We start from the raw sequence: 7500 nt of genomic DNA, 5'->3' as shown, positions 1-7500 counted from the left end.
AATATTCTCTGTACTGCATTACATGTGAAAGTCGATTTATTACCCATGAACACACTACCTGTATGCTAATTCTATGTAAAAAGGTAGCTCCAGCCCTCATGATGTTGTCCAACATTTCCGCTATAAAACGGGATACAATTATTTTGGAAACATACCAAATTTGAAAAATAATTGAGAAGTTGCGCAATTACTAATCATGGAGCACAAAAAAGCCTACAGCACCTGGTATTCCCAGGCAGTCTCCCATCCAGGTACTAACTAGGCCTGACCCTGCTTAGCTTCCGAGATCGGGCGCATTCAGTGTGGTGTGGCCGTAGGCTCTGGGCCTAGTGAGTTTTGTACTTTTAAGCATCTAGTCGGCTAGACCTTGCAGTTTTGAAAGGCAATTGTGAAATGGCTCACTTCCTGAACTTGGAGCACAAAAAAGCCTACAGCACCTGGTATTCCCAGGTGGTCTCCCATCCAGGTACTAACTAGGCCCGACACTGCTTAGCTTCCGAGATCAGACGAGATCGGGCGCAATCAGTGTGGTGTGGCCGTAGGCTCTGGGCCTAGTGAGTTTTGTACTTTTAAGCATCTAGTCAGCTAGACCTTGCAGTTTTGAAAGGCAATTGAGAAATGGCTCACTTCCTGAACTTGGAGCACAAAAAAGGCTACAGCACCTGGTATTCCCAGGCGGTCTCCCATCCAGGTACTAACGAGGCCCAACACTGCTTAGCTTCCGAGATCAGACGAGATCGGGCGCATTCAGTGTGGTGTGGCCGTAGGCTCTGGTTCTTGTGAGTTTTGTACTTTTAAGCATCTAGTCGGCTAGACCTTGCAGTTTTGAAAGGCAATTGAGAAATGGCTCACTTCCTGAACTTGGAGTACAAAAAAGCCTACAGCACCTGGTATTCCCAGGCGGTCTTCCATCCAGGTACTAACTAGGCCCGACACTGCTTAGCTTCTGAGATCAGACGAGATCAGGCACATTCAGTGTGGTGTGGCCGTAGGCTCTGGGCTTAGTGAGTTTTGTACTTTTAAGCATCTAGTCGGCTAGACCTTGCAGTTTTAAAAGGCAATTGAGAAAGGGCTCACTTCCTGAACTTGGAGCACAAAAAAGCCTACAGCACCTGGTATTCCCAGGCGGTCTCCCATCCAGGTACTAACTAGGCCTGACACTGCTTAACTTCCGAGATCAGTCGAGATCGGGTGCATTCAGTGTGGTGTGGCCGTAGGCTCTAGGAATGCTAAGAATATTACTCTTATGCATTTGCATTTAGTAAGCTAAGCCATGCAGCCACTTGCAACATGATACCACGCTCATCGCTCGATCAGGCTCGATCAGGCGAGATATATAAGACTGGTGGGCCCATTCAGGACTCCTATGTCTGGTAGGATAACTTTAATTCATCCATCCTGTGTCTGTTGCAGGGAGGTGGAGAGAACAATCAACACAATAATGGTTTTCTTTCATGCCTCTTGAAGGACTCAATATTCTCTGTACTGCATTACATGTGAAAGTCGATTTATTACCCATGAACACACTACCTGTATGCTAATTCTATGTAAAAAGGTAGCTCCAGCCCTCATGATGTTGTCCAACATTTCCGCTATAAAACGGGATACAATTATTTTGGAAACATACCAAATTTGAAAAATAATTGAGAAGTTGCGCAATTACTAATCATGGAGCACAAAAAAAGCCTACAGCACCTGGTATTCCCAGGCAGTCTCCCATCCAGGTACTAACTAGGCTCGACCCTGCTTAGCTTCCGAGATCGGGCGCATTCAGTGTGGTGTGGCCGTAGGCTCTGGGCCTAGTGAGTTTTGTACTTTTAAGCATCTAGTCGGCTAGACCTTGCAGTTTTGAAAGGCAATTGTGAAATGGCTCACTTCCTGAACTTGGAGCACAAAAAAGCCTACAGCACCTGGTATTCCCAGGTGGTCTCCCATCCAGGTACTAACTAGGCCCGACACTGCTTAGCTTCCGAGATCAGACGAGATCGGGCGCAATCAGTGTGGTGTGGCCGTAGGCTCTGGGCCTAGTGAGTTTTGTACTTTTAAGCATCTAGTCAGCTAGACCTTGCAGTTTTGAAAGGCAATTGAGAAATGGCTCACTTCCTGAACTTGGAGCACAAAAAAGGCTACAGCACCTGGTATTCCCAGGCGGTCTCCCATCCAGGTACTAACGAGGCCCGACACTGCTTAGCTTCCGAGATCAGACGAGATCGGGCGCATTCAGTGTGGTGTGGCCGTAGGCTCTGGTTCTTGTGAGTTTTGTACTTTTAAGCATCTAGTCGGCTAGACCTTGCAGTTTTGAAAGGCAATTGAGAAATGGCTCACTTCCTGAACTTGGAGTACAAAAAAGCCTACAGCACCTGGTATTCCCAGGCGGTCTTCCATCCAGGTACTAACTAGGCCCGACACTGCTTAGCTTCTGAGATCAGACGAGATCAGGCACATTCAGTGTGGTGTGGCCGTAGGCTCTGGGCTTAGTGAGTTTTGTACTTTTAAGCATCTAGTCGGCTAGACCTTGCAGTTTTAAAAGGCAATTGAGAAAGGGCTCACTTCCTGAACTTGGAGCACAAAAAAGCCTACAGCACCTGGTATTCCCAGGCGGTCTCCCATCCAGGTACTAACTAGGCCTGACACTGCTTAACTTCCGAGATCAGTCGAGATCGGGTGCATTCAGTGTGGTGTGGCCGTAGGCTCTAGGAATGCTAAGAATATTACTCTTATGCATTTGCATTTAGTAAGCTAAGCCATGCAGCCACTTGCAACATGATACCACGCTCATCGCTCGATCAGGCTCGATCAGGCGAGATATATAAGACTGGTGGGCCCATTCAGGACTCCTATGTCTGGTAGGATAACTTTAATTCATCCATCCTGTGTCTGTTGCAGGGAGGTGGAGAGAACAATCAACACAATAATGGTTTTCTTTCATGCCTCTTGAAGGACTCAATATTCTCTGTACTGCATTACATGTGAAAGTCGATTTATTACCCATGAACACACTACCTGTATGCTAATTCTATGTAAAAAGGTAGCTCCAGCCCTCATGATGTTGTCCAACATTTCCGCTATAAAACGGGATACAATTATTTTGGAAACATACCAAATTTGAAAAATAATTGAGAAGTTGCGCAATTACTAATCATGGAGCACAAAAAAAGCCTACAGCACCTGGTATTCCCAGGCAGTCTCCCATCCAGGTACTAACTAGGCTCGACCCTGCTTAGCTTCCGAGATCGGGCGCATTCAGTGTGGTGTGGCCGTAGGCTCTGGGCCTAGTGAGTTTGTACTTTTAAGCATCTAGTCGGCTAGACCTTGCAGTTTTGAAAGGCAATTGTGAAATGGCTCACTTCCTGAACTTGGAGCACAAAAAAGCCTACAGCACCTGGTATTCCCAGGTGGTCTCCCATCCAGGTACTAACTAGGCCCGACACTGCTTAGCTTCCGAGATCAGACGAGATCGGGCGCATTCAGTGTGGTGTGGCCGTAGGCTCTGGGCCTAGTGAGTTTTGTACTTTTAAGCATCTAGTCGGCTAGACCTTGCAGTTTTGAAAGGCAATTGAGAAATGGCTCACTTCCTGAACTTGGAGTACAAAAAAGCCTACAGCACCTGGTATTCCCAGGCGGTCTCCCATCCAGGTACTAACTAGGCCTGACACTGCTTAGCTTCTGAGATCAGGCACATTCAGTGTGGTGTGGCCGTAGGCTCTGGGCCTAGTGAGTGTTGTACTTTTAAGCATCTAGTCGGCTAGACCTTGCAGTTTTAAAAGGCAATTGAGAAAGGGCTCACTTCCTGAACTTGGAGCACAAAAAAGCCTACAGCACCTGGTATTCCCAGGCGGTCTCCCATCCAGGTACTAACTAGGCCTGACACTGCTTAACTTCCGAGATCAGACGAGATCGGGTGCATTCAGTGTGGTGTGGCCGTAGGCTCTAGGAATGCTAAGAATATTACTCTTATGCATTTGCATTTAGTAAGCTAAGCCATGCAGCCACTTGCAACATGATACCACGCTCATCGCTCGATCAGGCTCGATCAGGCGAGATATATAAGACTGGTGGGCCCATTCAGGACTCCTATGTCTGGTAGGATAACTTTAATTCATCCATCCTGTGTCTGTTGCAGGGAGGTGGAGAGAACAATCAACACAATAATGGTTTTCTTTCATGCCTCTTGAAGGACTCAATATTCTCTGTACTGCATTACATGTGAAAGTCGATTTATTACCCATGAACACACTACCTGTATGCTAATTCTATGTAAAAAGGTAGCTCCAGCCCTCATGATGTTGTCCAACATTTCCGCTATAAAACGGGATACAATTATTTTGGAAACATACCAAATTTGAAAAATAATTGAGAAGTTGCGCAATTACTAATCATGGAGCACAAAAAAAGCCTACAGCACCTGGTATTCCCAGGCAGTCTCCCATCCAGGTACTAACTAGGCTCGACCCTGCTTAGCTTCCGAGATCGGGCGCATTCAGTGTGGTGTGGCCGTAGGCTCTGGGCCTAGTGAGTTTTGTACTTTTAAGCATCTAGTCGGCTAGACCTTGCAGTTTTGAAAGGCAATTGTGAAATGGCTCACTTCCTGAACTTGGAGCACAAAAAAGCCTACAGCACCTGGTATTCCCAGGTGGTCTCCCATCCAGGTACTAACTAGGCCCGACACTGCTTAGCTTCCGAGATCAGACGAGATCGGGCGCAATCAGTGTGGTGTGGCCGTAGGCTCTGGGCCTAGTGAGTTTTGTACTTTTAAGCATCTAGTCAGCTAGACCTTGCAGTTTTGAAAGGCAATTGAGAAATGGCTCACTTCCTGAACTTGGAGCACAAAAAAGGCTACAGCACCTGGTATTCCCAGGCGGTCTCCCATCCAGGTACTAACGAGGCCCGACACTGCTTAGCTTCCGAGATCAGACGAGATCGGGCGCATTCAGTGTGGTGTGGCCGTAGGCTCTGGTTCTTGTGAGTTTTGTACTTTTAAGCATCTAGTCGGCTAGACCTTGCAGTTTTGAAAGGCAATTGAGAAATGGCTCACTTCCTGAACTTGGAGTACAAAAAAGCCTACAGCACCTGGTATTCCCAGGCGGTCTTCCATCCAGGTACTAACTAGGCCCGACACTGCTTAGCTTCTGAGATCAGACGAGATCAGGCACATTCAGTGTGGTGTGGCCGTAGGCTCTGGGCTTAGTGAGTTTTGTACTTTTAAGCATCTAGTCGGCTAGACCTTGCAGTTTTAAAAGGCAATTGAGAAAGGGCTCACTTCCTGAACTTGGAGCACAAAAAAGCCTACAGCACCTGGTATTCCCAGGTGGTCTCCCATCCAGGTACTAACTAGGCCCGACACTGCTTAGCTTCCGAGATCAGACGAGATCGGGCGCAATCAGTGTGGTGTGGCCGTAGGCTCTGGGCCTAGTGAGTTTTGTACTTTTAAGCATCTAGTCAGCTAGACCTTGCAGTTTTGAAAGGCAATTGAGAAATGGCTCACTTCCTGAACTTGGAGCACAAAAAAGGCTACAGCACCTGGTATTCCCAGGCGGTCTCCCATCCAGGTACTAACGAGGCCCGACACTGCTTAGCTTCCGAGATCAGACGAGATCGGGCGCATTCAGTGTGGTGTGGCCGTAGGCTCTGGTTCTTGTGAGTTTTGTACTTTTAAGCATCTAGTCGGCTAGACCTTGCAGTTTTGAAAGGCAATTGAGAAATGGCTCACTTCCTGAACTTGGAGTACAAAAAAGCCTACAGCACCTGGTATTCCCAGGCGGTCTTCCATCCAGGTACTAACTAGGCCCGACACTGCTTAGCTTCTGAGATCAGACGAGATCAGGCACATTCAGTGTGGTGTGGCCGTAGGCTCTGGGCTTAGTGAGTTTTGTACTTTTAAGCATCTAGTCGGCTAGACCTTGCAGTTTTAAAAGGCAATTGAGAAAGGGCTCACTTCCTGAACTTGGAGCACAAAAAAGCCTACAGCACCTGGTATTCCCAGGCAGTCTCCCATCCAGGTACTAACTAGGCCTGACACTGCTTAACTTCCGAGATCAGTCGAGATCGGGTGCATTCAGTGTGGTGTGGCCGTAGGCTCTAGGAATGCTAAGAATATTACTCTTATGCATTTGCATTTAGTAAGCTAAGCCATGCAGCCACTTGCAACATGATACCACGCTCATCGCTCGATCAGGCTCGATCAGGCGAGATATATAAGACTGGTGGGCCCATTCAGGACTCCTATGTCTGGTAGGATAACTTTAATTCATCCATCCTGTGTCTGTTGCAGGGAGGTGGAGAGAACAATCAACACAATAATGGTTTTCTTTCATGCCTCTTGAAGGACTCAATATTCTCTGTACTGCATTACATGTGAAAGTCGATTTATTACCCATGAACACACTACCTGTATGCTAATTCTATGTAAAAAGGTAGCTCCAGCCCTCATGATGTTGTCCAACATTTCCGCTATAAAACGGGATACAATTATTTTGGAAACATACCAAATTTGAAAAATAATTGAGAAGTTGCGCAATTACTAATCATGGAGCACAAAAAAAGCCTACAGCACCTGGTATTCCCAGGCAGTCTCCCATCCAGGTACTAACTAGGCTCGACCCTGCTTAGCTTCCGAGATCGGGCGCATTCAGTGTGGTGTGGCCGTAGGCTCTGGGCCTAGTGAGTTTTGTACTTTTAAGCATCTAGTCGGCTAGACCTTGCAGTTTTGAAAGGCAATTGTGAAATGGCTCACTTCCTGAACTTGGAGCACAAAAAAGCCTACAGCACCTGGTATTCCCAGGTGGTCTCCCATCCAGGTACTAACTAGGCCCGACACTGCTTAGCTTCCGAGATCAGACGAGATCGGGCGCAATCAGTGTGGTGTGGCCGTAGGCTCTGGGCCTAGTGAGTTTTGTACTTTTAAGCATCTAGTCAGCTAGACCTTGCAGTTTTGAAAGGCAATTGAGAAATGGCTCACTTCCTGAACTTGGAGCACAAAAAAGGCTACAGCACCTGGTATTCCCAGGCGGTCTCCCATCCAGGTACTAACGAGGCCCGACACTGCTTAGCTTCCGAGATCAGACGAGATCGGGCGCATTCAGTGTGGTGTGGCCGTAGGCTCTGGTTCTTGTGAGTTTTGTACTTTTAAGCATCTAGTCGGCTAGACCTTGCAGTTTTGAAAGGCAATTGAGAAATGGCTCACTTCCTGAACTTGGAGTACAAAAAAGCCTACAGCACCTGGTATTCCCAGGCGGTCTTCCATCCAGGTACTAACTAGGCCCGACACTGCTTAGCTTCTGAGATCAGACGAGATCAGGCACATTCAGTGTGGTGTGGCCGTAGGCTCTGGGCTTAGTGAGTTTTGTACTTTTAAGCATCTAGTCGGCTAGACCTTGCAGTTTTAAAAGGCAATTGAGAAAGGGCTCACTTCCTGAACTTGGAGCACAAAAAAGCCTACAGCACCTGGTATTCCCAGGCGGTCTCCCATCCAGGTACTAACTAGGCCTGACACTGCTTAAC

At 47.4% G+C, this 7500-nt stretch overlaps 21 non-coding genes and 6 pseudogenes across 21 annotated transcripts in view; all 27 read right to left on the bottom strand.

Moving 5' to 3' along the window:
• Window positions 1-210: 210 nt before the first annotated feature.
• LOC138545315 (5S ribosomal RNA) lies at window positions 211-319 on the bottom strand (annotated as a pseudogene).
• A 106-nt stretch (window positions 320-425) lies between these two features.
• LOC138548283 (5S ribosomal RNA) lies at window positions 426-544 on the bottom strand. The gene has a single exon (XR_011292091.1). It is a non-coding gene; the product is annotated as a 5S ribosomal RNA (ribosomal RNA).
• Window positions 545-650: 106 nt separating this feature from the next.
• LOC138540576 (5S ribosomal RNA) lies at window positions 651-769 on the bottom strand. The gene has a single exon (XR_011288620.1). It is a non-coding gene; the product is annotated as a 5S ribosomal RNA (ribosomal RNA).
• A 106-nt stretch (window positions 770-875) lies between these two features.
• LOC138540290 (5S ribosomal RNA) lies at window positions 876-994 on the bottom strand. Its single transcript, XR_011288344.1, has one exon. It is a non-coding gene; the product is annotated as a 5S ribosomal RNA (ribosomal RNA).
• A 106-nt stretch (window positions 995-1100) lies between these two features.
• On the bottom strand, window positions 1101-1219 carry LOC138539037 (5S ribosomal RNA). The gene has a single exon (XR_011287117.1). It is a non-coding gene; the product is annotated as a 5S ribosomal RNA (ribosomal RNA).
• A 464-nt stretch (window positions 1220-1683) lies between these two features.
• Window positions 1684-1792, bottom strand: LOC138545554 (5S ribosomal RNA; annotated as a pseudogene).
• Window positions 1793-1898: 106 nt separating this feature from the next.
• Window positions 1899-2017, bottom strand: LOC138548281 (5S ribosomal RNA). The gene has a single exon (XR_011292090.1). It is a non-coding gene; the product is annotated as a 5S ribosomal RNA (ribosomal RNA).
• Window positions 2018-2123: 106 nt separating this feature from the next.
• Window positions 2124-2242, bottom strand: LOC138541119 (5S ribosomal RNA). The gene has a single exon (XR_011289134.1). It is a non-coding gene; the product is annotated as a 5S ribosomal RNA (ribosomal RNA).
• A 106-nt stretch (window positions 2243-2348) lies between these two features.
• Window positions 2349-2467, bottom strand: LOC138540289 (5S ribosomal RNA). The gene has a single exon (XR_011288343.1). It is a non-coding gene; the product is annotated as a 5S ribosomal RNA (ribosomal RNA).
• Window positions 2468-2573: 106 nt separating this feature from the next.
• LOC138539036 (5S ribosomal RNA) lies at window positions 2574-2692 on the bottom strand. Its single transcript, XR_011287116.1, has one exon. It is a non-coding gene; the product is annotated as a 5S ribosomal RNA (ribosomal RNA).
• A 464-nt stretch (window positions 2693-3156) lies between these two features.
• LOC138545553 (5S ribosomal RNA) lies at window positions 3157-3265 on the bottom strand (annotated as a pseudogene).
• Window positions 3266-3370: 105 nt separating this feature from the next.
• LOC138550873 (5S ribosomal RNA) lies at window positions 3371-3489 on the bottom strand. The gene has a single exon (XR_011294615.1). It is a non-coding gene; the product is annotated as a 5S ribosomal RNA (ribosomal RNA).
• A 106-nt stretch (window positions 3490-3595) lies between these two features.
• LOC138544020 (5S ribosomal RNA) lies at window positions 3596-3704 on the bottom strand (annotated as a pseudogene).
• Window positions 3705-3810: 106 nt separating this feature from the next.
• LOC138549244 (5S ribosomal RNA) lies at window positions 3811-3929 on the bottom strand. The gene has a single exon (XR_011293029.1). It is a non-coding gene; the product is annotated as a 5S ribosomal RNA (ribosomal RNA).
• A 464-nt stretch (window positions 3930-4393) lies between these two features.
• LOC138545552 (5S ribosomal RNA) lies at window positions 4394-4502 on the bottom strand (annotated as a pseudogene).
• Window positions 4503-4608: 106 nt separating this feature from the next.
• On the bottom strand, window positions 4609-4727 carry LOC138548280 (5S ribosomal RNA). Its single transcript, XR_011292089.1, has one exon. It is a non-coding gene; the product is annotated as a 5S ribosomal RNA (ribosomal RNA).
• Window positions 4728-4833: 106 nt separating this feature from the next.
• On the bottom strand, window positions 4834-4952 carry LOC138541118 (5S ribosomal RNA). Its single transcript, XR_011289133.1, has one exon. It is a non-coding gene; the product is annotated as a 5S ribosomal RNA (ribosomal RNA).
• Window positions 4953-5058: 106 nt separating this feature from the next.
• On the bottom strand, window positions 5059-5177 carry LOC138540288 (5S ribosomal RNA). The gene has a single exon (XR_011288342.1). It is a non-coding gene; the product is annotated as a 5S ribosomal RNA (ribosomal RNA).
• Window positions 5178-5283: 106 nt separating this feature from the next.
• On the bottom strand, window positions 5284-5402 carry LOC138548279 (5S ribosomal RNA). Its single transcript, XR_011292088.1, has one exon. It is a non-coding gene; the product is annotated as a 5S ribosomal RNA (ribosomal RNA).
• Window positions 5403-5508: 106 nt separating this feature from the next.
• LOC138541117 (5S ribosomal RNA) lies at window positions 5509-5627 on the bottom strand. Its single transcript, XR_011289132.1, has one exon. It is a non-coding gene; the product is annotated as a 5S ribosomal RNA (ribosomal RNA).
• A 106-nt stretch (window positions 5628-5733) lies between these two features.
• LOC138540287 (5S ribosomal RNA) lies at window positions 5734-5852 on the bottom strand. Its single transcript, XR_011288341.1, has one exon. It is a non-coding gene; the product is annotated as a 5S ribosomal RNA (ribosomal RNA).
• Window positions 5853-5958: 106 nt separating this feature from the next.
• On the bottom strand, window positions 5959-6077 carry LOC138541769 (5S ribosomal RNA). Its single transcript, XR_011289767.1, has one exon. It is a non-coding gene; the product is annotated as a 5S ribosomal RNA (ribosomal RNA).
• A 464-nt stretch (window positions 6078-6541) lies between these two features.
• Window positions 6542-6650, bottom strand: LOC138545551 (5S ribosomal RNA; annotated as a pseudogene).
• A 106-nt stretch (window positions 6651-6756) lies between these two features.
• Window positions 6757-6875, bottom strand: LOC138548278 (5S ribosomal RNA). Its single transcript, XR_011292087.1, has one exon. It is a non-coding gene; the product is annotated as a 5S ribosomal RNA (ribosomal RNA).
• A 106-nt stretch (window positions 6876-6981) lies between these two features.
• On the bottom strand, window positions 6982-7100 carry LOC138541115 (5S ribosomal RNA). Its single transcript, XR_011289130.1, has one exon. It is a non-coding gene; the product is annotated as a 5S ribosomal RNA (ribosomal RNA).
• A 106-nt stretch (window positions 7101-7206) lies between these two features.
• Window positions 7207-7325, bottom strand: LOC138540286 (5S ribosomal RNA). The gene has a single exon (XR_011288340.1). It is a non-coding gene; the product is annotated as a 5S ribosomal RNA (ribosomal RNA).
• A 106-nt stretch (window positions 7326-7431) lies between these two features.
• LOC138539035 (5S ribosomal RNA) overlaps window positions 7432-7500 on the bottom strand; it is a 119-nt gene continuing 50 nt past the window's right edge. Inside the window, exon 1 of the ribosomal RNA XR_011287115.1 lies at window positions 7432-7500. This exon is cut by the window's right edge and continues 50 nt beyond it. This is a non-coding gene — a ribosomal RNA (5S ribosomal RNA).

The sequence above is a fragment of the Ambystoma mexicanum genome, unplaced genomic scaffold (genome assembly GCF_040938575.1).
Source record: "Ambystoma mexicanum isolate Mex_15411 unplaced genomic scaffold, UKY_AmexF1_1 Mex_scaf10, whole genome shotgun sequence".
NCBI classification, from domain to species: domain Eukaryota; kingdom Metazoa; phylum Chordata; class Amphibia; order Caudata; family Ambystomatidae; genus Ambystoma; species Ambystoma mexicanum.
This window is presented reverse-complemented; position numbering and strand designations above follow the sequence as displayed.